At 42.2% G+C, this 22,925-nt stretch overlaps 1 protein-coding gene across 2 annotated transcripts in view; it reads left to right on the top strand.

The window, feature by feature from the left end:
• Positions 1-12,604: 12,604 nt before the first annotated feature.
• The window catches only part of Mis18bp1 (MIS18 binding protein 1), a 60,989-nt gene continuing 50,668 nt past the window's right edge, over positions 12,605-22,925 (top strand). Inside the window, exon 1 of one of the 2 annotated variants that reach the window (XR_006638169.1) lies at positions 12,605-12,822. The gene's annotated coding sequence lies outside the window, so the exon portion shown is untranslated. The remainder of the gene's footprint in view (positions 12,823-22,925) is intronic. The other variant, XM_045155238.1, reaches the window with a different exon arrangement.

Below are 22,925 nucleotides of genomic sequence, written 5' to 3'. Positions count from 1 at the left end.
AAGTGTAACACCAGAACAGTAACCTGGGGTCCTGAGAGATAAGGAGGAAGGAAACCTAGACTTGGGGCATTGTTAAACAAGGAAGGGATGATGGCTGGGTGGTTCCTTGAGGAATGTGGATAAACCATTTCTTCATGTCTCTGTTGCCCTCCTGCTGTCCCATTTAGTCCTAACATTCCAGCCTTTTGTTAATGATAAGAGAAGACAGTTATTTTTTTCATACTGACTATAAGGGTGATGAGTTCTTATGCGGGGGGGGGGGGGGGCCTGGATAATGTGGTCAATGGGTGTCTCTTCAGGGCAGGTGATGAGGAGGCAGTTTCATGGCAGCTAGAGGTGGCAGTCACACCAGTGTATCATGTTGTTATGACTTGGTCCTGAATGAAACAGAGACTTCTCTCATACCATCCCTGTATTAGGCTGGCTTCAGGGCAGTTGCTGGCAGACACCTGTTATATATAAGGTGAGGGAAATGGGCTCTGTGTGCTCTGAGAAGACAGAAGGGAGAATAAAGGAGCTTGTTACTCTTGTCAACAGCTATGACATCAAAACACCAGGTGTAAAGAGAGGATGAGCACTCAGAGGTGAGAGAGAGAGCTTGGGGCAAGAGGAGGCCGAGAGGCATTTTGGGATCAGGAGAAGAGTAGGGATATAAGAGAGTTTAAGTTTGAGAGTGCCCATTGAGGTGGAAGTATACTTATCCCTGGAAGAGATAGGGTAAGGGCTAAGGAAGGAGAGGGCCCGAGGAATAGCTCTGATTCTGGCTAAGGCAAGTGGGAGGAGCTGGGGTCAGGGTAGGTGAAGTTAATCAGGGACAGGCAAAGGCAGAAGACCTGAGTTAATGTTAGAGTCTAATATTATAAGTCAGCATCAGACAGGGGAACCTATTAGGCTGACACATTGTTTATACTTTAGTTATATTTTCCCACTGGGTTATTAAGACCATGTAGGCTGCCAGAATTGACTGTATACTTTGGAGATCAATAATGGCACTGTAGGAGAGACTTTCAGGGACCTGTGAGAAGTTCTAGGACTCTCAGCATTGTCATCTGCTAGGATAAGTCAAGGCCATACTGAAAAAGTGGCCATTCTTCTTTTGAGAAGCCTGAAAAACTGATTTTCCTCCAATGTTCCTCTCCTGTTGCAGGTACACTGACTTGGAACTCATTTTTGGGTCTCCACATCTTCTCCTATCAAGAAGACAGGTAACTTACCAGATGCTAGAAGTTTAAATGTCCCATCATCTCCTGTGGCCTTTTGACCTTGGAGCAGGAACCAAAATACTGGTTATCCTTTTAACTCCAATTTTTCCAGTTGATTTTGGCTTCTACATAAGGTTATTAATCACAAAGAGAGACTGTACATATCTGATTAGCAAAACATATTAGTTAAAAAAAGGTAAAGAACATATCTGGTTAGCAAAACAGATCTGGCAAGAGAATGACACAATAGTTTAAAAACATTGTGATTAATATTTAAGTTTAGTTGACAAGTAACAGTGTAAGCTATGTCTGGGACATAGAAAGCATACACATTCTCTTTTAAGTGTGTCAATTACAAGTACAGACAGAACATTTTAGTAGTCCTGAAAACACTATTTTTATCAATTATTTTATCAATGACTTATTTTTATTTTTAAAATATTTTATTTATATTTATTTATTTGAGAGCAATACAGAAATAGGCAAGGACAGAGAGACAGACAGAGAGAGAGAGAGAGAGAGAGTAAGAGAATATGAATATGGGCACACCAGGGCCTCCAGCCACTGCAAAAATCTCCAGACACACGTGCCACATTGTGCATCTTGCTTATGTGTGTCCTGGGGAATTGAACCTGGGTCCTTTGGCTTTGCAGGCAAATGCCTTAACTGCTAAGCCATCTCCCCAGCCCTTTTATCAGTAACTTTAAGTTAATTTATTATTATTTTTTTCTGAAGTAGGGTCTCACTCTGCCTCAGGCTGACCTGGAACTCACTATGGAGTCTCAGGGTGGCCTCGAACTCATGGCGATCCTCCTACCTCAGTCTCCCGAGTGCTAGGATTAAAGGCTCAAGTTAATTTATTTAATCTATAAATTGTATGTCAGGGAAAAGGCAAGACAGTATAAAAACCTAGCATTTGTGTTTGAAAACAACTTTGGCTAGTCTGTATACCAATGTAAGTACCAGCAGAAAACATGTCTTAATATATCAATATCTCTATAAGCAATGAACTTAAGATACCAGAAATGAGAAAATTAATTAAGTGAAACCTTGACTGAGAATGATTATACATAGCTCAAGAATAAAATAGGCACTTGGCTGGGCGCCCGGAGTCCCGTGCCCAGGTCTTTGGTGCTGTGCGTGGGCCGTCAGAGTCGGAGAGCTTCCTTCCCGTGAGGCTGTGCTGGTGGGCGCTCAGTTTTCTACTGGTACTCTGGGTAGCAGAGCAGCATGGAGATGGGCGTGGCAGAGACAGGTGAGGACGGAGCTGGGACCAGAGGAGGGGCTTGGGCGTGGCTGGGCGGCCTGAGCTGACCCAGGATGAGCAACCGCAGAGCAGCGCCTACGAGCCCGTACTGGCTAGACCTGTGTGTCTTCGTGCTGTTAGACCTGGCGCTGTTCGTGTACTTCCTGCCCTGATTGGTTTGCCATGAGGTCAAGAATTTGCCTACTGAAATAAAATCTGAAAACTATTACGAACTTCTTGAATAAATAAGAGAATTGTCCAGCAGCAGAACTTCATATTTCTAATGGAGCTTCCTTCACTTCTTCACAAGTTTTGTTAACTCATTCAGAGAACTCTTCAATATATAGTGATCATATTCATTCACAGCAAAGTTCTTAAAACCAGACCAACTGGTTCCTGTTTAAAAACTTTACCACTTAGTGGCTTTACTTTATAGGAGCTTCAAATAAAAGCATTTGTACTTAAAGGTTTAGTATATTCATTACGAAATACAGTAATGAGAGCCAGGTGTGGTGGTATACGTCTTTAATCCCAGCACTCAGGAGGCTGATGTAGGGTGATCACCCTGAGTCAGAGGCAACCCTGAGACTACATAGTGAATTCCAGGTCAGCCTTGGATAGAATGAGACCTTACATTGAAAAACCAAAAACAAAAGAGAGAGAAAGAAAGAAAAGAAATACAGTAATAGTGATGTTAAGCCTTTAATGGTCACCAAGGGTTTAATGTGCATATCATAAACTATAATGAAGTAAGGTATTCATAAATTAAAATTTTAAATTACTCAAAAGGGTTTTAAGACACAGTGTTTGGTTAAATAGAGGCTATAGTATAACACAAAAGCTCTACAGAAAATACAGTCTACTGCAATCGGCAGGTTGGTATAGTCATAGAGAAAGTAGGTAATATCAGCTAGAAAAGTCCTTGTACTGGCTATTAACCCTTATTTTCTTTTGAACTTAAGCTTCCTAAAATAGTCTGGTATGTTTCAAATCTGATTGAGTACCATTGAGTACATTTGTAGTCAAGCTATATTTTCTTTATAATGCCTGTAACTTACATACTTTAGCAAAAACAGTATGAAATGTACTCACTCAATAGATAATGGACCATTCATTGCCAGCCAGGCATTTTGGACACAGCAAGCATTCTTACCTGGAGGAAGCTCACTTTCTTGATTGCTATCCTTTTTTTTAAAAAAAAAAAAAGGAGACATAAAGGGTGGAGAAAGGAAGGGAGGAGGATACTTAATAGGTTGATATTGTATACATGTAATTACAATGATTGTAATGGGGAGGTAATATGCTGGAGAATGGAATTTCAAATGGGAAAGTGTGGGGGTGGGGAGGGAGGGAATTACCATGGGATATATTTTATAATCATGGAAAATGTTAATAAAAATTTAAAAAAAAAAAAGGCCAGAGCAAAAAAATAAAAAAAAATTAAAAAAAAAATTTTTTTTATTTATCCATTTTGAGAGAGCAAGCGAGACAGAGAGGGAGAGAGAGAGAGAGAGAGAAAATGGGCATGCCAAGGCCCCCAGCCACTGCAAACAAACTCCAGATGCATGCCCCTCCTTGTGCATCTTAAATATGTGGGTCCTGGAGAATTGAACCAGGATCCTTTGGCTTTGCAGGCAAATGCCTTAACCGCTAAGCCATCTCTCGAGCCAGATTACTACTCTTTTTAAACGAATGTTATTTAACAATCTATATTGTGTGTTTGGCCAGCTAACATTTCATCAGAAAGGCCACACTCCCAGGGCACCAGATCTTCAGAACTCTGGAAGTTATTCCTGTTAATCCTGAAAGTTTTATGTAAGACATAATTAGCAATTTGCTCTTGGTGAAATTAGTGATATTGAATATATATGAACTGTCTAAAATATTGGGGGATATTCTCTCTTTTAAATAAGCCATAAGGTTATGCTTTGAATATACTGTTGCATTTGTCTAAAGAGATTTTATGGAAGGTATGATTGAAACATCTAGAAACACTGAATTAACACTGAATTGCCAAAATTACATGGTGTGTGTTTATGCTCCTTACTAATTTTCTTGAATAAATATGTTTGTATCACTGAAAAAAAAAGAATAAAATAAAACTTGGTCATGGTTGAGTTACATTTGAGACAGTATGACAGACACAAAAATAATTTCTTAGATAAGTACATTTTAGCATTGAATAATTTTAAGGCTTAACTAAAGAAATATTTATGACTGTTACATGAGGCTTAGACAAACTATATTAACACTGTTTGTATACAGTGGATTTTCTTAAGACATGGGGAACATTTTATTTTTTCTAAGAACAATATCCCAATAAGTTACTTTTTATAAGACTTAGATTAATACCTCAATGATAATCATGTAGAAAACCACCATAAGCAAGACAAGAACCATCTTAAAATTATAGAGTTTTAAGCCAGGCATGGTGATGTGTGCTTATTGATAGCCAAATATCATCATGGACTTTTTGTAAATCAAATTACAATGTTCTGATATCTGGGAAAGTCTGATATTAACAAAAAGTAGAGTTTACATATTTAAAACATGAGGGTGTAGAGAGTAAACTATGAACAAAAGATCTGTTGGCAGAATTTAAAAGAAACAAGAACTCTACACTGCATAGTAATATTTTTGGCTTAATATGAAGACATAAAAAATTTTGTAATTTTTTTAGCTTATTGGAATTGGGACATCTTTATATGCATACTTTTTTTTTTTTTTTTTTTTTGGTTTTTTGAGGTAGGGTCTCACTCTAGTCCAGGCTGACTTGGAACTCACTATGAGTCTCGGGGTAGCCTCAAACTCACTGTGATCCTCCCTCCTACCTCTTCCTCCCAAGCACTGGGATTATGCTACCACACCCAGCATACATACATTTTTTGAGAAGAGTTATCACTCTTAAAAGCTAAAGAAGATGTCTATTCAATCTGTAAATTAGTTTCTGAAATGAATTTGGCTATATTTCATATAACCAAAGAATAGGGGAACTGGATTAAACTAAATTAAATTAATGAAAAAAGCAGACAAGTCTAATGGAAAAAGAAAGCATTGGCATGGGCAGGGCAGAGCAACTTGCCACTGCAAACAATTCCCAAATGTATGCTCGACTACATGTATCTGGCCTTGCAAATAAGCACCTTTAATTGCTGAGCCCAAAAGAAATACTTTTAATCTCTTCCAAATCAATTTTATAGAACTATATTGAATTCCAAACATAATCATAACTATTCGAACCTTAACCAAATTTATAATTCTGTCTGTGGTACTTTGGTAAACTTGTCCAGTAATGACATAAGACTGATTGTTGGAGGAATTACATCTTAAATAAATACTGTTTAATGTTTTAAATGTGATCTATTTACCTTGTAAAATAGGGGGGTAAATGAGTAAATAGTTCCTCTGTGAGTTTTTTTTTTTTTTTTGAGGCAGGGTTTTAGATATAAAAAACTTAGGAGAGATTAAATATTAATGTGTCAATTTTAACCTTAAGATTTAGTAAAAAGATTCACAAATAGAAGAACCTCGTTAACTTGGTTGGGTACCTTAAATTTAGTCTCTCATGACCATTATTATGACCAGATTAACATCAATGAGTTAAAGTTAAGTTTACAACCTGAATACCCAAGCAACCTGCTAGGGCCATACTTTGTTAGTCTGATGTAAACCCTGGGATAATAGTCATTTTATATCTCAAGAAGTCTGTAATCTGATTAAGTACTTTGCCTTTAACCTTCTGTTTAAGCTGACTCATAACTTTATCTCCATACTTTACTGACACCTTCATCTATATACTTTTACTTTCGATCTATGTAAACACTCTCTAACAACCTTTTTTTTTAATTTTAAATTTTTATTTATTTGAGAGCGACAGACACAGAGAGAAAGACAGATAGAGGGAGAGAGAGAGAATGGGCACGCCAGGGCTTCCAGCCTCTGCAAACGAACTCCAGACGCATGCGCCCCCTTGTGCATCTGGCTAACATGGGACCTGGGGAACCAAGTCTCGAACCAGGGTCCTTAGGCTTCACGAGCAAGCGCTTAACCGCTAAGCCATCTCTCCAGCCCACAACCTTTATTTTTAAAGATTTATTTTCATTTTATTTATTTGAGAATGACAGAGAGAAAATGGGCATACCAGGGCTTTCAGCCACTGCAAACGAACTCCAGACACATGCGCCCCCTTGTGCATCGGGCTAACTTGGGTTCTGGGGAATGTAGCCTTGAACTGGGGTCCTTAGGCTTCACAGGCAAGTGCTTAACTGCTAAGACATCTCTCCAGCCCTGTAACAATCTTTTTCATCAAACATTTAACATCCAACATATAAAATTTTCTCTCCAGTTTATCTTTTTTAGTCAATTCACCTCATAACCACCAACAAAATTTTTATTGTCCTTACAAAAACACTTTTAATATAACTTTTTTTCCCCTTCAAAAGGTTTTTTTTTTTTTTTTGTTAAGGTAGGGTCTCACTCTGGTCCAGGCTGACCTGGAATTAACTCTGTCATCTCAGGGTGGCCTTGAACTCATGGCAATCCTCCTACCTCTGCCTCCTGAGTGATGGAATTAAAGGCATGCACCACCACACCTGGCTTCAAAGGCCTTTTTGAAATAACTTTTTTGAAAGAGTAGACCAGATTTGACTTATGCTATTTACCCAGGATAAACATATAGATTTTGGAACTTTGTTTTTTATAACTTTCCTAAAACACATTTTAAAAAATATGAAAGCAGATTTAAATATTAGAAATTTTAGAAAAATTTTTACAAATTTAATATTGAGTACTTCTAAATTTAAATATAAATCTTGAGGCTACTGTCTGTTAGTAGTTCCATAGAAGCATAAAAAGATAAATGTAAAATAGTTACAAATTTCTTACAAGAACTACCCATACCATTAATAGAATGGTATTGCACTATGTAAGTAGAAGAACAAATTAATGGGGTAAAAAGGACTAAGTGAAGTCAGGGGAAGAGATTCAGTAAAGGAAAGATGGAGGGAAGGCTAATCAAAATCTAACAGGATATAAATAAATCATATGGAAACCTACTTTCTTGGACAATGGAGCACTCAGGAGCCATAGATTGTTACTAGAAAAATTTTAGTGCCAGGGATGGGATACCTTCCACTGAGTTGTTGGCCAGGGAGGTCCCTGATACCCTCAAAGCATTCCAGGCCATTGCCAAAGCCCTTGGTTTCCCACCAGGAATAGATGGTAAGACCCCATTGCCGAAGACCTCACATACTTGGGCTGCAAAGTTACTGAGAAATCCTGCTGGAACTGAGCTGAAAACCTCCTCCATGTAGACCAGCTGACAGAAAACTGGAAAAAGTCATGCTACATGTAGCTCAATGAGAGAGAGAGAAATCACCAGTGAAGATATTCCACAGTGGACACTGCCAGCCTTATATTTGGCCAATCAGGCCAATGAGCCAATGGGTGCAATAGTAGCACATCTGTTATGGGGGAAACAAACTGCACTCTCATTTGACTGGAGGCCCACTCCATGGGAGAGAATACATGCCAAATACTGAAAACCTACAATGGGGTAGTCATGAGCTCTAGGGGTGTAACGTTTGCTGATGTCTGGCTAAATGTACATACTATGCTCATCAAACTGCCCAGTAAGCACTTCTCTTAATGTTCATACCCATATATTAATGCTACTCTCACTTTTCATTAGAGAACTTTCTCTTTCCAGATGGCAGTGACTTTGAGATGACTCAGAAGGCATCATGGTGCTGAGAAGAAGTGATAGAGGTGTGCTCAGTACTGCAATATCTCTATCACAACTTCCACGGCTCAGGGTCTATTGCGGAAGAGGTGGCAGAAAGAATGTAAGAGCCAAAGGAAGGGTAGAACTCTTTACAACGTGCTCCCCCCAGAAACAAAATGGCCTGGATATCCATGACCTCACAGTGCCTGGCACTACCTACAAAAGACCATCATAATAGGAGGAAAAGAAGATGACATCAAAATAAAAGAGAGACTGATTAATAGGGGGAGGGCATATGATGGACAGTGGATTTTCAAAGAGGAAAGTGGAGGAAGGGAGGAAATTAATATGGGATATTGTTTACAATCATGGAAGTTCTTAATTACATAAAAAAAAAATAATGTAAAAAGAAGAAGGAGGAGGAGGAGGGGGAGGAGGAAGAGGAGAACAAGAAGTGCCCATAGCAACTTGGCATTTATTCATCAACATGCTGGGGCCAGGATTCTGAGATTCCCTGTGCTTGCAGCCCCCTGGCTCTGCAAGGCAGGGAAGCTAAGAAAGAGTCACTTTTTTTTCTTTCTAAATGCCAGGGAGAGTTCCCTCAGGGCTACAGGCTGCTTTGTGTTCCTGCCATTTTACAATTCTTTAAGAGTAAAAGAATCTTATAATTTTGTTGCCTATGATCTTAATTACTTTTAGTGTTCCTTCTGGGGGTCACTCAACAGTAAAAATTGGCTATGCCATCTCATACAGTGGGCTTGGTGGAAAAAAGCCCCACAATGAAATGGCGCTGCTCACAACAGAAATCACTCTGCAGCCTTAGGGCTGTAAGCCACATACATACACACACACTTATTTTAAGTGCACTTTTCATAGACAACCATTTCCCCTTCACACATTCATTCATTCATTCAGAATTTATGCATTCCCATTTTAAATTTCTATTCTATTTACAACTCTGGAGATTAAAATCAAACCTTATTATCGGTGAAGGACTCAGGAACCAGATGGACGCCATGACAGGCTTCAGAGTCCTCAGTAGGCCTAAGTTTCTGTTTCCCAGCAAGATCTAAGTTTTTTTATCTTCTGGTAAGGATGGGCTTAACAGATACTGGAAACTGATCATGCCATACATTCCTGAAGTCATAAAGTTCAATTCCCCTAGGTCCAGCCTGCTGACCTTGCCGTAAGGGTAGGCTTAACAGTTAAACGGGTTATGCCATACATTATGCCATACAGTCCTGAAGTCATGAGACATTCCTGTAGTCATGGATGAGCTCAATACCCCTAGCTCCAGCCTGCCAACTTTGCCTGCCCAAATCCTAAGCCAACCAGAAGAGTATACTGTTTAAATCAACCAATCATGTACCCATCCCCTTGTTCTATGTTCAAATCCCTATAAAAAGCCTACCCTCCCACTACTCGGGGCTCTTGTACGGGCCCACTGTGTTGGTGAAGTCAAGAAACCGAGCTTAAGCCCAAATTAAAGCTCCTTGTCCTTGCATACATGTTTGGTTCTCCTTGGTGGTCACTGGGGATGCCGAGAACTGGGCATAACAATCAGGCAGGGCATCAGGAGAGGCTGGGGGAGCTGGAGGAGCTGTTAGGGTCATGACAGTCCTCTATGGTACCAGGGTCAAAAGCAAAAGGTGAGTGAGTATGGGGGAGGGGCTAGAAGCATCTGGTAAGAAAAGCAGGTAGGGCAGAGAAGGCTGTGCATGTAGAGTGAAAATAGGGCATTTCGGACCATTTGCCTGTACATGGCAGAAGTTTTTTAAAACAGTAAGAATTTGGAAATCAAAAGTATCATTCTCAGGCCATTTGGACCTGTTGTCCAGCTTAAGGATGTAGCCAAGCAGAGTTGCAGAGAAAGGTAAGATGTCGTAAGGAGACAGGGAAAGAGCAAAACAAGGTGAGAGAAAAAATAAACCAGAGCTTAAGCTGGGTTTACACAGAATACCAATATGATCTCCTGGACCATTGGGGTGAACGGGGCCTGCACCTGCTATGTGGGCAGAGGCCGTACAGGTAGCAACTGTTGGCTTTTTGGCCTGTTACTGGGCCAGGAGGGCGATTATGCTCCCGATGGCAAAAGCAGTTGGCTATGGAAGATGAAAGTGGCTGGCAGTAGAAGAGGAAAGCTCAGAAGGGAGAGAAGAGAGGGAGAGGGGGTGTCTTGAGATGGTAGAACTGAACCAAAAGACACCCCTTAGGGTATGGTAGACCAGAGAGAAATAGACCCAAGGTTTCAAGAATGTCTTTCTCAAGACCTGGGGTTGGGGCCTAGGGACCAAGGGGTGTAGCCTGGCATACAGGCACAGCTTCCATGAGGGGTGAAACCCACAGGCCAACCAAAGAGAGAGAGAGAGACAGACAGACAGACAGACAGACAGACACAGACAGACTTACCAAGAAGGAGGGAGAAGATGGGAAGAACAACAAGGCCGAATCATGGTGAGTGTAAGAGCCTGTATCAGACAGAGATGGTCCGAGGCCTTCAGAGGGTCAAATGGCAGCTGGGTGGTCTGGTCAAAGGAGGTCTGCCTGCCCAAGAGGGCAACTGGGAGCCTCCTCCAAGTCATGAGCACCAGATGTAAGATTCATGAGTGCCAAGACCACAGAGACTACTCTGAGGCAATGATAGAAGTTTTTATTCAGGAAAAACATAAGCTGCCAGGACTAACTCTCAAGAGGGGGCAGTCAGTTTGGCATTACAGATAGTAGGCTATATAGAGCTCTTCAGTTGGGGGATGGTGGGGATGGGGGAAGTAAAGAAAAGGATTCTTTAGGGGACAGCTAAGATAGCCAGGGTGTGACAGCAGAACAGTAACTTGGGGTCCTGAGAGACAAGGGGGAAGGAAACCTAGAGCTGGGGCATTGTAAGGAAGGAAGGGATGGTGACTGGGTGGTTCCTTGAGGAATGTGGATGACCCATTTCCTTGTGTCTCTATTGCCCTCCTGCTGTCCTCAGTGACTCCATTTTGTCCTGACCTAACACACCCAGTACTTGAGTTCTTTAATATTTTATTTATGGGAGAGAGAGAGAGAGAGAGAGAGAGAGAGAGAGAGAGAGAGAGAGAGAGAGAATATGGGTGTGCCAGAGAGAGAAAATGTTGAAAATTGCCTCTAGCCACTGCAATGAACTACAGCTCTATGTGCCACATTGTGCACCTGGCTTTATCTGGGTATTGGGGAATGGCTTTTGGCTTTTCCAGCAAGTACCTTAACCGCTAAACCATCTGCCTACTCTTGGTTCTTATAGAGAGAGAGAGATGTTGAGGAATTCTTTTCTTTCTTTCTTTTTTAAACAGGTAGCCACTATATGTCCCAGGCTGGCCTCCAGCTCTCCATCCTCCTAGTGCTGTTTTAACAGGTGAGCATAGCCATATTCGGCTGGGGAATTTTTTTTTAAGTGAAACATAACCTAAAAAGTTCCATGTCCTCTGAAGGAGCTAGCAAAACTCTTTCTTGAAGCTCTGAGGAACTGACAAGAAGTTTGTAAGGTGACTGCCTCCAGTTAGATAACCCCAGGGGAGCTGGATACCTGCCTAGAAGACAGGAATTCAAAACCTGTTTCCTTTGCATTTGCTAATGCTTTCCCCAGCTCTCCTCCTTGGCAGTCATCCCCCACCCCCAACGCCAGGCAGATATCTCACAGCTCCAGTCTTCCTGCATGGGGGAAGTGTCCCTCTCCGACTGGACTCTCTTCCGAGTCTAATTCCTCCATGGACATAGTGCACCTGTCTCCGTCTTTTTCTAACATCCCCACATCTCACCGAGAAGCGGAAAGGTGATGCTTTGGGAGGGACTTGGAGCTCACATCACTGCCCAACGCCCTGGCGTCCTCTACCGTGCTCTAGGGACCAGGGCCACAAATGCACCGAAAGAGATCCTTGTAAATCCACTTTCTGCCGGGAATCCTCAAACTAAGCCTAAACTGCTTATGTAACTTTTGAGTCCAGCCGACTACTCCTCAAGAACAAAATGTTTCCTGACCTGAAATGTATCAGGGACTAATAGAGGAAAATAAAACTCTCACGCTCAGCGAATTACTTCTCAGAGATGGAACTACGAGGAAACAGTACTTCACGAGCGGCCTGAATCGCAGGAGTGTGGCCTGCGAGGTCCAAAACCAGAAACCTTTTGACGTGAGTGCGCTCCAAGCGTCTGTCGTCATCGGCCTTTCCCGCGTAAAGGATCACGGGAAGAGTAGGCCTGAATCGCAGGAGTGTGACTCAGGAGGGCCAAACTTAATAACCCGTAACGCCGAGCGCGTTCAGAGAGTCTATTGTGTAGGCTTTACCTGCGCAGAGCATCACGGGAAGAGAAGTGGGCCGCTGAGGAAGAGGCGCTCCCCCTAGCAGTCACAGCCCACAGTTGTACGCGTGGCCGCCATAGCGCTGGATTTTGTGGCATCGTGTGACGCAGTTTCCCAGTGTGCCAATCCGGGTCTTGCTGGAGGGCGGGTTCTTCGAATTTGAAATCCTAAACTGTGAGGCGCAGGGAAGTTCGCGGGGACTGCGGATGTCTCTCGCGGCCTGGTCTCCTAGAACCTGTGTCTCCGCGGCCCGAGGCGCAGCAAGTCCGGGGTCGCCCGGGCCCCCTCGGCACGGAGCCGACCCCACCTCGCCCGCCCGCCAGCCCTTCACCAGGTAGGCCCGCTGCCTTGCCGCGTCTCCCCGGTTCAAATGCCGGCGGGCTCCGGTCGCACGGGGTTTCGTTTCCGCCCACTTGGAGGTCAAGTGGGCGCTGCACCGGGCTTGGCCAGAGAACCTCGCTGATTTGGCTTGTTCTACATCAGTTCTAGGACACAGCCGGCCTGGTCTCTTTGTAAGATTTTATTTACTTGAGAGAGAGAAAGAGGCAATGTGTGAATGTGGACACGCCTTGGGCCTCCCACCACTGTAAAGAACTCCAGACGCTTGCATCACTTTGTACGCCTGGTGTGACGTGGGGACTGGGGTGCGGAATCCAGACCTGCAGGCTTTACAAGCAAATGCCTTTAACCGCCGAGCCATCTCCGCAGACCCCTGCATACTCTTAAAAATTTTTTGTTTATTTATTTATTTGAGAGTGACAGAGAAAGAGGGAGAGAGAGGGAATGGGCGCGCCAGATCCTCCAGCCACTGCAAACAAACTCCAGATGTGTGCGCCCCCTCGTCCATCTGGTTATCGTGGGTCCTGGGGAAACAAGCCTCGAACTGGGGGTCCTTAAGCTTCACAGGCAAGTGCTTAACCGCTAAGCCATGTCTCCGGCCCCCCACCCTTTTTTTTTAATGAGGGAGCGAGTGAGAGAAAATTGGCACCAGACCAGGCGAGGCTTCGCTTGCTAGCGTCCTAACCACCGATACATTTCTCTAGCCCGCAATTTCATCGTTCATTTGTTAATGAACATGTATTTGTTTTTTGGAGGAGCAACAGATTGAAAGGAAGGTCCCTGCTTGCACGGGAAGCTAAACAAGCTGTACCACTGAGTTGTATCCCCCAAACCTTGTTTTACGTTTTCTTTTGACCTGTTTTTAAATATATTTTATTTATTTGAGAGAGAGGGAAAGAGGCAGAGCGAGGGAGAGAATGGGCGCACCAGGGCCTCCAGCCACTGCAAATGAACTCCAGATGCATGTGCCACCTTGTGTATGCGGTTTAAGTGGGTCCTGGAGAATCAAACCAGGAGCTTTCGGCTTTGCGGGCAAACGTCTTAACTGCTAAGCCATCTCTCCAGCCCTACTTTTTATTTTGAAATGAGGTTTCACCAAATTGCCCAGTGTGCTTTTCAACTCACTCCTGCAGGCCTATAATCTGTAGTCCTGCTGCTTCCTGAGTAGATGGGATTACAGGCTACTGCCTTAGGGCCATGTTCTTTCTTTAAATTTAAACAGCAAATGTATATCATGGGTCTTGTTTTCCAGTGTTTTAGCTTGTTGGTAGTTTTTACTATTTGTTAAGGATTTTATTAGGCTTTGAAAAACTGGAATTGGTTAAACTTTAGCATTCTGTGTTTCTCCTGGAACTGCACAGTTCATTCATTTTTGTTTTTGAGAGAGAGCATAGATTTATTGTTAGTATAACTGCCAGCTTGGACAGCCTGATAACATAAATATTTCCTTAAATACATTCTTGGTGAACTAATATTAATGAAAAATACCAATGGCTTTTCTGTCACATGGTCATACTTTCAACATATCTGTTTGTCAGCTATTTTGAAAAATATTTTCTTGTTTGGCCCTTACAAAAGTAATTAGCTAAAAATAGTACTTGCAAGCTGGGTGTGGTGGTGCACATCTTTGATCCCAGCACTCAGGAGGCAGAGGTAGGTGTATTGTCATGAATTCGAGGCCATCCTGAGACTACATAGTGAATTCAAGGTCAGCTTGGAATAAAGGGAGACCCTACCTCAAAATGGGGGGGGGGAGTTAGCGGGCATGGTAGCGCACGCCTTTCATCCCAGCACTCAGGAGGCAGAGGTAGGAGGATTGCTGTGAGTTTGAGGCCACCCTGAGACTCCATAGTGAATTCCAGGTCAGCCTGGTCTAATGTGAGACCCTACCTCAAAAAAAAAAAAAAAAGGAGTGCTTGAATGTGAGCTTTTTCTTTTTCTTTTTTTTTTTTAAGTGCTTTTGTTTATTTGCAAGCATAGAGAGAAGACAGCCAGACTGGGTGTACCAGGGCTTCTGCTGTGGCAAATGGGTTCCAGATGTATGTGCCACTTTGTGAATATGGCTGTATGTAGATACTGGGGAATTGAACCTGGGTCCTTAGGCTTTGCAGGCAAGTGCCTTAACTGCTGAGCCACCCCTATTTAAAAATTTTTTTTATGTAGTTATTTATTTGAGGTGGGCCAGTCAGTATGAGCACACTAGGACCTCCTGCTGCCACAAAGGGACTCCAGACACATTCATCATTTTGTGCATGTGGCATTACATGGGTACTGGGGAATTGAACCTGGGCTGTAAAACTTTTCAAGGTAGTGTCTTAAACTGCTGAGCCATCTCTCCTGCCTTATTTTTGTTGTTGTTTGTTTGCTTAATTTGTTTTTGGGTTTTTGAAGCAAAGTTGCTCTTTGTCTCTAGCCCAGGCATGCTTTGAACTCATGACATTCCTACTCAGCCTTCTGAGTGCTGGAATTGTAAGGAAAGTGTAAGAGAAAATCAAGAAGAAACACCAGACTTGATCTCTATAAACTGTTTATTGAGAGGTACAACAACCTTCCTGCTTGATGAAGGCCATAGCTCTGAGTCAGGCTGGGGTTCAAACTTAAAAAGAGGGTCCTAAGACAAACAGGCTGAATCAGCTTCAGGTCTAAAGGAAGCAGATAAGGCATCAAAGTTACTTGCACAGAATAGGCTCTTTAGCAGAATTGACTAGGGAGGACTGGATGTCTCCATTCTTTACGTCCTTTTAATCTTAAGGTTAGTTATTAACTCTTTAGTTCCCTCTAATTTTCATAGCAGGCTATTAACTTTTCAGTCCAGACTCTGGAAGGTTGAAAAAGATTGGAGAGAACTGGGGATGAATGGGGCATTTAGGGTAGGACTGTGTGGGCCAGAATTGGAGTGAAGAGTTCTCTTAGACTACTTCCTGCTGGGCAGGGGTGTCTGGTGCAGTAGTCCTCTGGAAGTTGGTTGTCCAGGGACTGATATTCAGTGGCCATGAAGAATGCAGTGACTCACTATTAAGTGAAGGCATGTATTCTTTCTTGGAGGAATTCAGTGATGCATCTATCTGAGTATACAAGGACCAAAAGAAAGAGTGACTATTATAATCAGGGGAGTAAAACTTAAAACAAGATATTCTAGCTGGTTACAGAGAAATGTCAAGTCACATGCAGAGAAATAATATTGGCCATTAAAAATGTTGATACAGCCCAAACTATTATTGGCTCTGGGTTGGTACCATTTAATTCTCTACAATTATTGCATTCCATTGTTGAAGTTCTAGTTACAAGGTGTGGCTTCTGAGAGTCTCAGCTTTCAGCTCTTCATTTGATATTGTACCTTGTGTACATATTAGGCTGTGGTTTCACATGGCTTTTATGAACAGGCAAGGTGGCAGCTCTTCAGGAGAGTGATAATTATCTGAGCCATTAAGAAAGAAACTCCGAGATTATATTAAGCCTATTAGCCATTACTATCTGGTTAATATATATGTGTATGAATTTTCCTGTATGTGAAATATGACATTTATAGGTGACATGAATGTTATATCTAAGGTTGAAAATAACATCATGGGTCATGGGGAACAAGGTAGGGGTACTGTCTATAAGAAAGAAGGAATTGGTAACTTGGATGGGGAGTTAATTGGAAATTTTGGAAATATAAGGATTTGGCTTAGGTAAGGTAGGAAGTATAAGAGACTAGTATTGAAGCAATATTTGAAACATCTTAATTTTAAATTTAAATATTGTAAGGATTAAGAAATTAACTAATTTTGGGGCTGGAGAGATGGCTTAGCAGTTAAGCACTTGCCTGTGAAGCCTAAGGACCTCGGTTCAGGGCTCGATTCCCCAGGACCCACGTTAGCCAGATGCATAAGGGGCGCATGTATCTGGAGTTCATTTGCAGTGGCTGGAGACCCTGGCGTGCCCTTTCTCTCCCTCCCTCCCTCTCCCTTTCTCTGTCTCTCTGTCTCTCTCTCTTACTCTCACTCTGCCTCTTTCTCTATCACTTCCAAATAAATAAATAAACATAAAAATTTTTTTTAAAAAAGAAATTAATTTTGAAGCTTAGTTATCAGGTTTAAAGGTTTGTTTGTTTGTGTTTTTGGTTTTTTGAGGTAGGGTCTTACTCTAGCCCAGGCTGACCTGGAATTCACTATGGAGTCTCAGGGTGGCCTTGAACTCACAGTGATCCTCCTACCTCTGCCTCTCAAGAGCTGGGATTAAAGGCGTGTGCCACCACACCCAGTAGGCTTAAAGGTTTTTGTAAGTTCTAGAGATCAAGAAGTTTGACTTAGCTTTAGAGGAACTAATGGAGGTATATTAGGCTGAAAAAGTTTAAAGTTTGATTAATTTTACAGGCACAATAAATTTTATATAATTAGGTCCAGTTTTGTTTTTTATGTTTAGGGACAAAGGATATTGAGTCTGTATTCTAATGATATCAAAGTCTAATATTGATCAGTGGAGAGACATATTGATCAGTGGAGAGACCCCAAGTTTTTAGAAGATGGATAGCAGGTTCACTTCTGACTTATATTTAAGCTTAAGTGGGACAGTGAAAGGGGAGTCTCTACTCCAGTTGACTTTTAGGCCTTGGAGAACCATCAAAGGGGCCCAAATAGATGGAATTTGTCTGTTATTGGGCCCTCCGAGGTGACCTGGTGGAACTGTAAAGGTCCAGGTGGTCATTTATATTAATCTTATGGAAGAAACACAAGATGATTTTCAGTACCAGTCAAAAGCTGTAAAACAAATCATGGTCTTGAAATAGCACAAAAGCTACAGTGTCAGTACAAAAGACTATGCTGTATATAACTACCAATAAAAAGTCTATTACAATACAGGACATAACATAGGGTTAGGGGCTTTTACATTTTCTAACTGCAATTTTATCTCAATATAAGGTATGGCATTATAAATAAGTTTACCAATTTATTACAGAAAGTTAAGTTTGAATTAAATAATTAAGGCAAGAAAAGTACAGAGAAACAACTTTTTATGTTAACCCATCTTAAAGTAAAAACACTTTAACTGAAGACACACATTTAGGCAGAATTAACTTGAGGGAGAGAACTTTCACCGAAGCTTCATGATGGTTCTCAGACACTGTACCAGAGTTTCACATCCTTGACAATTCTGTGTTTGAATATTCCTGTGCTTGTAGAGGAAAGAGATTTTTAGTCTGTGAGAGCTAAGACATTCATTTCTGTCAAATAAGACAGGTTGCTCTCTCTTGAGAAAAAGTAATTATATATTGTCTAAAAAGGCCAGACCCAGAATCAGTTCCTATTTGTTTAACTTTAGTTGTAAATTGTTACAGAATTTCTTGTTACCTATTGCCTGTCATAAAGGAACCTTCTTTGCAGCAGTTTTAGAAGATAGAAGTGCAATATCTGTTTCACTGCAAGTCTTAGATGCATCCACACATTTGCATAGATTGACTATACTCCATCCAGACTGATACAGGCTAAGGAACATTAGAAATATAATAACATTTTTCAATAATTTTATTCAACATAAAACATGTATAGCATTGTGTAATATTCATAAATGTAGGTGAAACATGTCATGTTTGTGTTTTGTCAGTAAACCCAAATTAATCATTTCTCTAAAGATTTAAGTCATAAGCATTCAGAAGGCATTGTTAAAGGCAGGATTAAACCCTGGAATATAAATACGTACTAAGGATGAACAAGCATAAAGTCAGAAATAGATCATAAACCAGGTTTTAGAAATAACATTATCTTAAAATATATCTATAAGCATCAGAATGCTTAATGACCATAAACATTGGAACAATTAGTGACCATGAATTTAGTTGCACATAAAGACAGACTACATAAAACATAGAACACATGACATGACATATCTGGTCATCATTAGACATGGCAAAGAACATGAAGCATGAAGAGATGTCTTTTTAATGAAGATTTTAGCTTTACTTTTTCTTGGGGGGCGGATACTCTAACAAGTGGGAGAGACCTGCATGTCCTCTGGGATGGCATGGAATTGATGAGCAGATCCTATTGATTCTACCTGGAACCATAAAAAACAGTCTGTGTGGCCACTGTTTATGGTGGGTAAAGGAAGGCCCACACAGGAGAGAACAGAGCCCCCATCTCACTATATGGCTGTTGATCATAGGCAGATTTCTGTAGGAAAGCAAATTATGTTAGAAAACTTGAAGAAACAAGAGACACACGGAAACCAATGGAGTCTGGAGAATGGGTTGGAAGCCATTTTGTTTTCTTTTGGTTTTCCAAGGTAGGGTTTCACTTTAGCTCAGGCTGACCTGGAATTTACTATGCAGTCTCAGGGTGGCCTCAAACTCACAGTGATCCTCCTACCTCTGCCTTCCTAGTGCTGGGATTAAAGGCATGCACCACTGTGCCTGGCTGGAGGCCATTTTCAAAGGTAAGTTTTATAGCTGTACTTTGAACAGAAACAGATTAAGCAAACAACCGCAGTTTAGGATGAGAGAGAGAGAGATTATCTTGTAGTAGCACAGTAAAGGGGGGTTGTGGTCATCTTCTTGGGCTAAGGAAGAGTGGGTCACTAATAGGAATTGTTTAGTGGGGTGGAAGGAAGATTGTTTTCCCAGGAGGGCCTGGGTTGGAGAGCTGAACTGACAGAGAAGGCCTTTAGACATGCCAGTGGAATGTTTTTTGGAACAGATAATTTAGAGACCAATTTGGAGGACAAGGAATAGAGTGGCCAATCTCTCCACCAGGGACATCTCCCAGGCTTAGGGAAAGTAAATGAAACCCAAGGATTAGGAGGGAACGTCCTCACATTCATAATGTTTGGGGTGTCTGATGGAATGACCTGTTGAAGGATCCCACAGTCTCCGATCGTCCACAGACTGAAAAGGGAGAAACTTCCAGAGTTTCTAAGGTCTAAGGCAGGGCACCTCCACTACAGACAAAGAGCAAATACCTTGTGTTGAAGCTGTAATCTTATGAGGATGTGGATGTAGCAGATCACAAGACAAGAGGCCTTTTATATGGAGTTTAAAAGTCCTGCAGGAGAGGGGAGGGAGAAGAGAGAGATATGACCCAGTGTATTACCCAAAGGGCTATCAGAGATTCAGTTGAACTCAGAGAGGGATTTTGGACATTCAGCAGGGAGTAGCCCTGGCCAGAACTCCTCAGTCTCCACAGATAAACTGCCAAGCTCATGCAATCCGATGGTCAGGGTGAAAGGGAAAAGAGAAAGACAAAGCTGCCAGGTATCAAGCTGCATTTACACAGAGTACCAATAAAGACCAGAGATCTCAGGTCAGACTGGTGACTGTTTAGTCCAAATAGTGAGCTCTGCTAGTAACCATGCTCCTGGAGGAGTGAGACACTGGCAGGGAAGTGGGGAAGAGGAGAGGGAAAGAAAAGGGGAGGGTGTGCATCCCGAAAGCCCCAGAGGGATCCAAGTTACAGCACCAAAATGTAAGGAAAGTGTAAGAGAGAAGCAAGAAAGAACACCAGACTTGATCTCTACAGACAGTTTGTTTGGAGGTACAGAGAGTCAGAAGCCTTCCTGCTTGATGAAGTCTGAAGCACTGAGTCAGTCTGGGGTTCAAACTTACAAGGAGGATCCTGAGACAGACTGAATCAGCTGCAGGTCCAAGGAAGGCCGATAAGGCAGGCATCAAAGTTATTTGCTTAGAATAGGCTCTTTAGCAGAATTGACTAGGGAGTTGCCAGGCATGGTGGCACATGCCTTTAATCCCAACACTTGGGAAGCAGAGGTAGGAATATCATGAGTTCAAGGCCATCCTGAGACTGAATTCCAGGTCAGCCTGAGCTAGAGTGAGACCTTACCTTGTAAAACCAACCCCCCCCCCAAAAAAAAAAACAAAGAATTGACTAGGGAGGACTGGATGTCTCCATTCTTTACATCCTTCTTGGAAGGGTCCAAAAATCGCTGAAGAAAAACCACTGGACTCAAATAGCATGTAAAAGCAAAGAGCATTTATTCTGCAGACTCAACCAGCATGGGGGGGGGGGGGGCAACCATTCATACAAAATAGTGGCTCTTTGAGGAGCTCACAGGCTCCTTTTAAGCACAGCTAGAGAAATTTTGGTGGGCTAGGTATAGGGTAATTCCAGCCATATTGGGTTACCCTTTATCATGATTGGCAAGGCAGGCAGCAATTTCATTTGTACATCTTTGGTTGGGGTGAAAGGTGCATGTGAGATTGTAGGCTGCTGTGGGTTTGAGGTGATCAAGGTCAGTAGACAACAGAAGACAGATACAATCAAAAATAAACTGGCCATCATTGAGTCTCTAGAATTCTCAGTTTGAATAGGTCCTGCGGGTGTGTGATGGCCCACCACAATCCTGGTTTCTCCTCAAGAGTGTAATCATCTGGATCCTGTGCAGGTCAACAGGCTTCACACATAAGTGATGTTTCCAGGCAGGGATGCTGTCCACCTTGACAGCAGTTGGGATGGTCAGGATCACGGTGTAAGGTCCCTTCCAGCCGGGTTCAAGAGTCTCCCAGTCTGAACCCATGGGGTGTAGGTGAAGGTGCTTTCTCTTAGATGGCCTGCAGCTGAGGCCAGAGATGTTCTTGCACCTGAAATAAAGTTTGTAAAGAGGAGAGAAATCTCTCATCATCAAATTCAGTTAACATTTCTGCTTTTATATTAGGTAACAAGGGGAGGAAGTCTTGCATACATGATGTCAAAGGGAGTCGATTCCATGGTATAAGGAGAGTTCCAAATTTGGAAAAGGGCAAAGGGAAGGAGAGACACTCAGTCACCGCCAGTTTCAAGGGTTAATTTAGTTTAGGGTCTCCTTTAGTATCCAATTCATTCTTTCTACCTGTCCTGAACTTTGGGGACAATACACACACTGGAGTTTTTGTCCCCACGATTTTAACTATAGCCTGGGTTACCTGTTAGATGAAGGCTTGTCCATTGACCCCAAAAGAACAGGTAAAACATACCTTGGAATGATGTCATCCAGTAGTTTCTTGGCCACAGTTATGGCAGTCTCGTTCTTGGTTGGAAAAGCCTCAGTCCATCCTGAAAAGGTGTTTGTAAATACTTGTATTCATACAAACAAGGTTTTTTCTCTGTGAAGTCAATTTCCCAATTTACTCCTGGTTGGGTTCCTCTTTCCCTGATTCCTGACCGAGAAACTCTGCTTTTTGCATTTACCAGGCAGCAAGTATGACATCGGGCTATGGCTTCTGCTGCTTTTTGTCTTAAGTCATAAACCTTGAGATGAGCTCGCATAAGTCCTCAATCTTCTGTTGACCCAGATGTGTGCTCTGGTGTATTTGTCTAATGAGTTGACTAGCAAAGTCCAATGGGAGAATAATCCTCCCATCGGGGGTTTTATGCCATCCTTGTTCCTTATAAGCTGCTGTGCAGGTATGGATCCTCCATAGTTCTGAGTCAGTATAGTTTGGTGGTTCTGGCAAGGTTGGCATCACCATTGGAGGCACTTCTGTCACCAGGGTGATAGCAACCTGGAGGGCTGCCTCTTGTGCTGCCTTATCAGCCATATTGTTGCCTTTAGAAATGGGATCCTCCCCTTTCTGGTGACCAAGATAATGCATGATTGCCATTTCTTTGGAGAGCCATATAGTGTGTAGGAGGTCCAAGATCTCCTGTTCTTTTTTTTTTTTTTTTTGTTTTTGTTTTTCGAGGTAGGATCTCACTCTGGTCCAGGCTGACCTGGAATTAACTCTGTCATCTCAGGGTGGCCTTGAACTCATGGCAATCCTCCTACCTCTGCTCCTGTTCATTTTTAATGGTTTTTCCTTCTGCTATCAATAGTTCCCTCTCTTTATAAATGGCCCCATGAACATGTACTGTTACAAAAGCATAATGGCTATCAGTATAAATATTAAGTCTCTTTTTTCAGCCTAGTTGTAAGGCCTTGGTCAGGGCTTTCAATTCAGCTTTCTGGGCAGACATACCTGGAGGGAGGGCTTCTGACCATACAGTTGTCTCTTCAGTTGTCACTGCAGCTCCTGCATACTGGACACCATCCTTAAGGAAGCTGCTACCATCTGTATAACAGGTCAGTTCTGCCCCTTTAAGGGAAAATCTGGTCAGGTCCCTTGTAAACTGCTCAAGATCTCCAAGCAGT

This window comes from Jaculus jaculus, chromosome 7 (genome assembly GCF_020740685.1).
Source record: "Jaculus jaculus isolate mJacJac1 chromosome 7, mJacJac1.mat.Y.cur, whole genome shotgun sequence".
Classification (NCBI taxonomy): domain Eukaryota; kingdom Metazoa; phylum Chordata; class Mammalia; order Rodentia; family Dipodidae; genus Jaculus; species Jaculus jaculus.
This window is presented reverse-complemented; position numbering and strand designations above follow the sequence as displayed.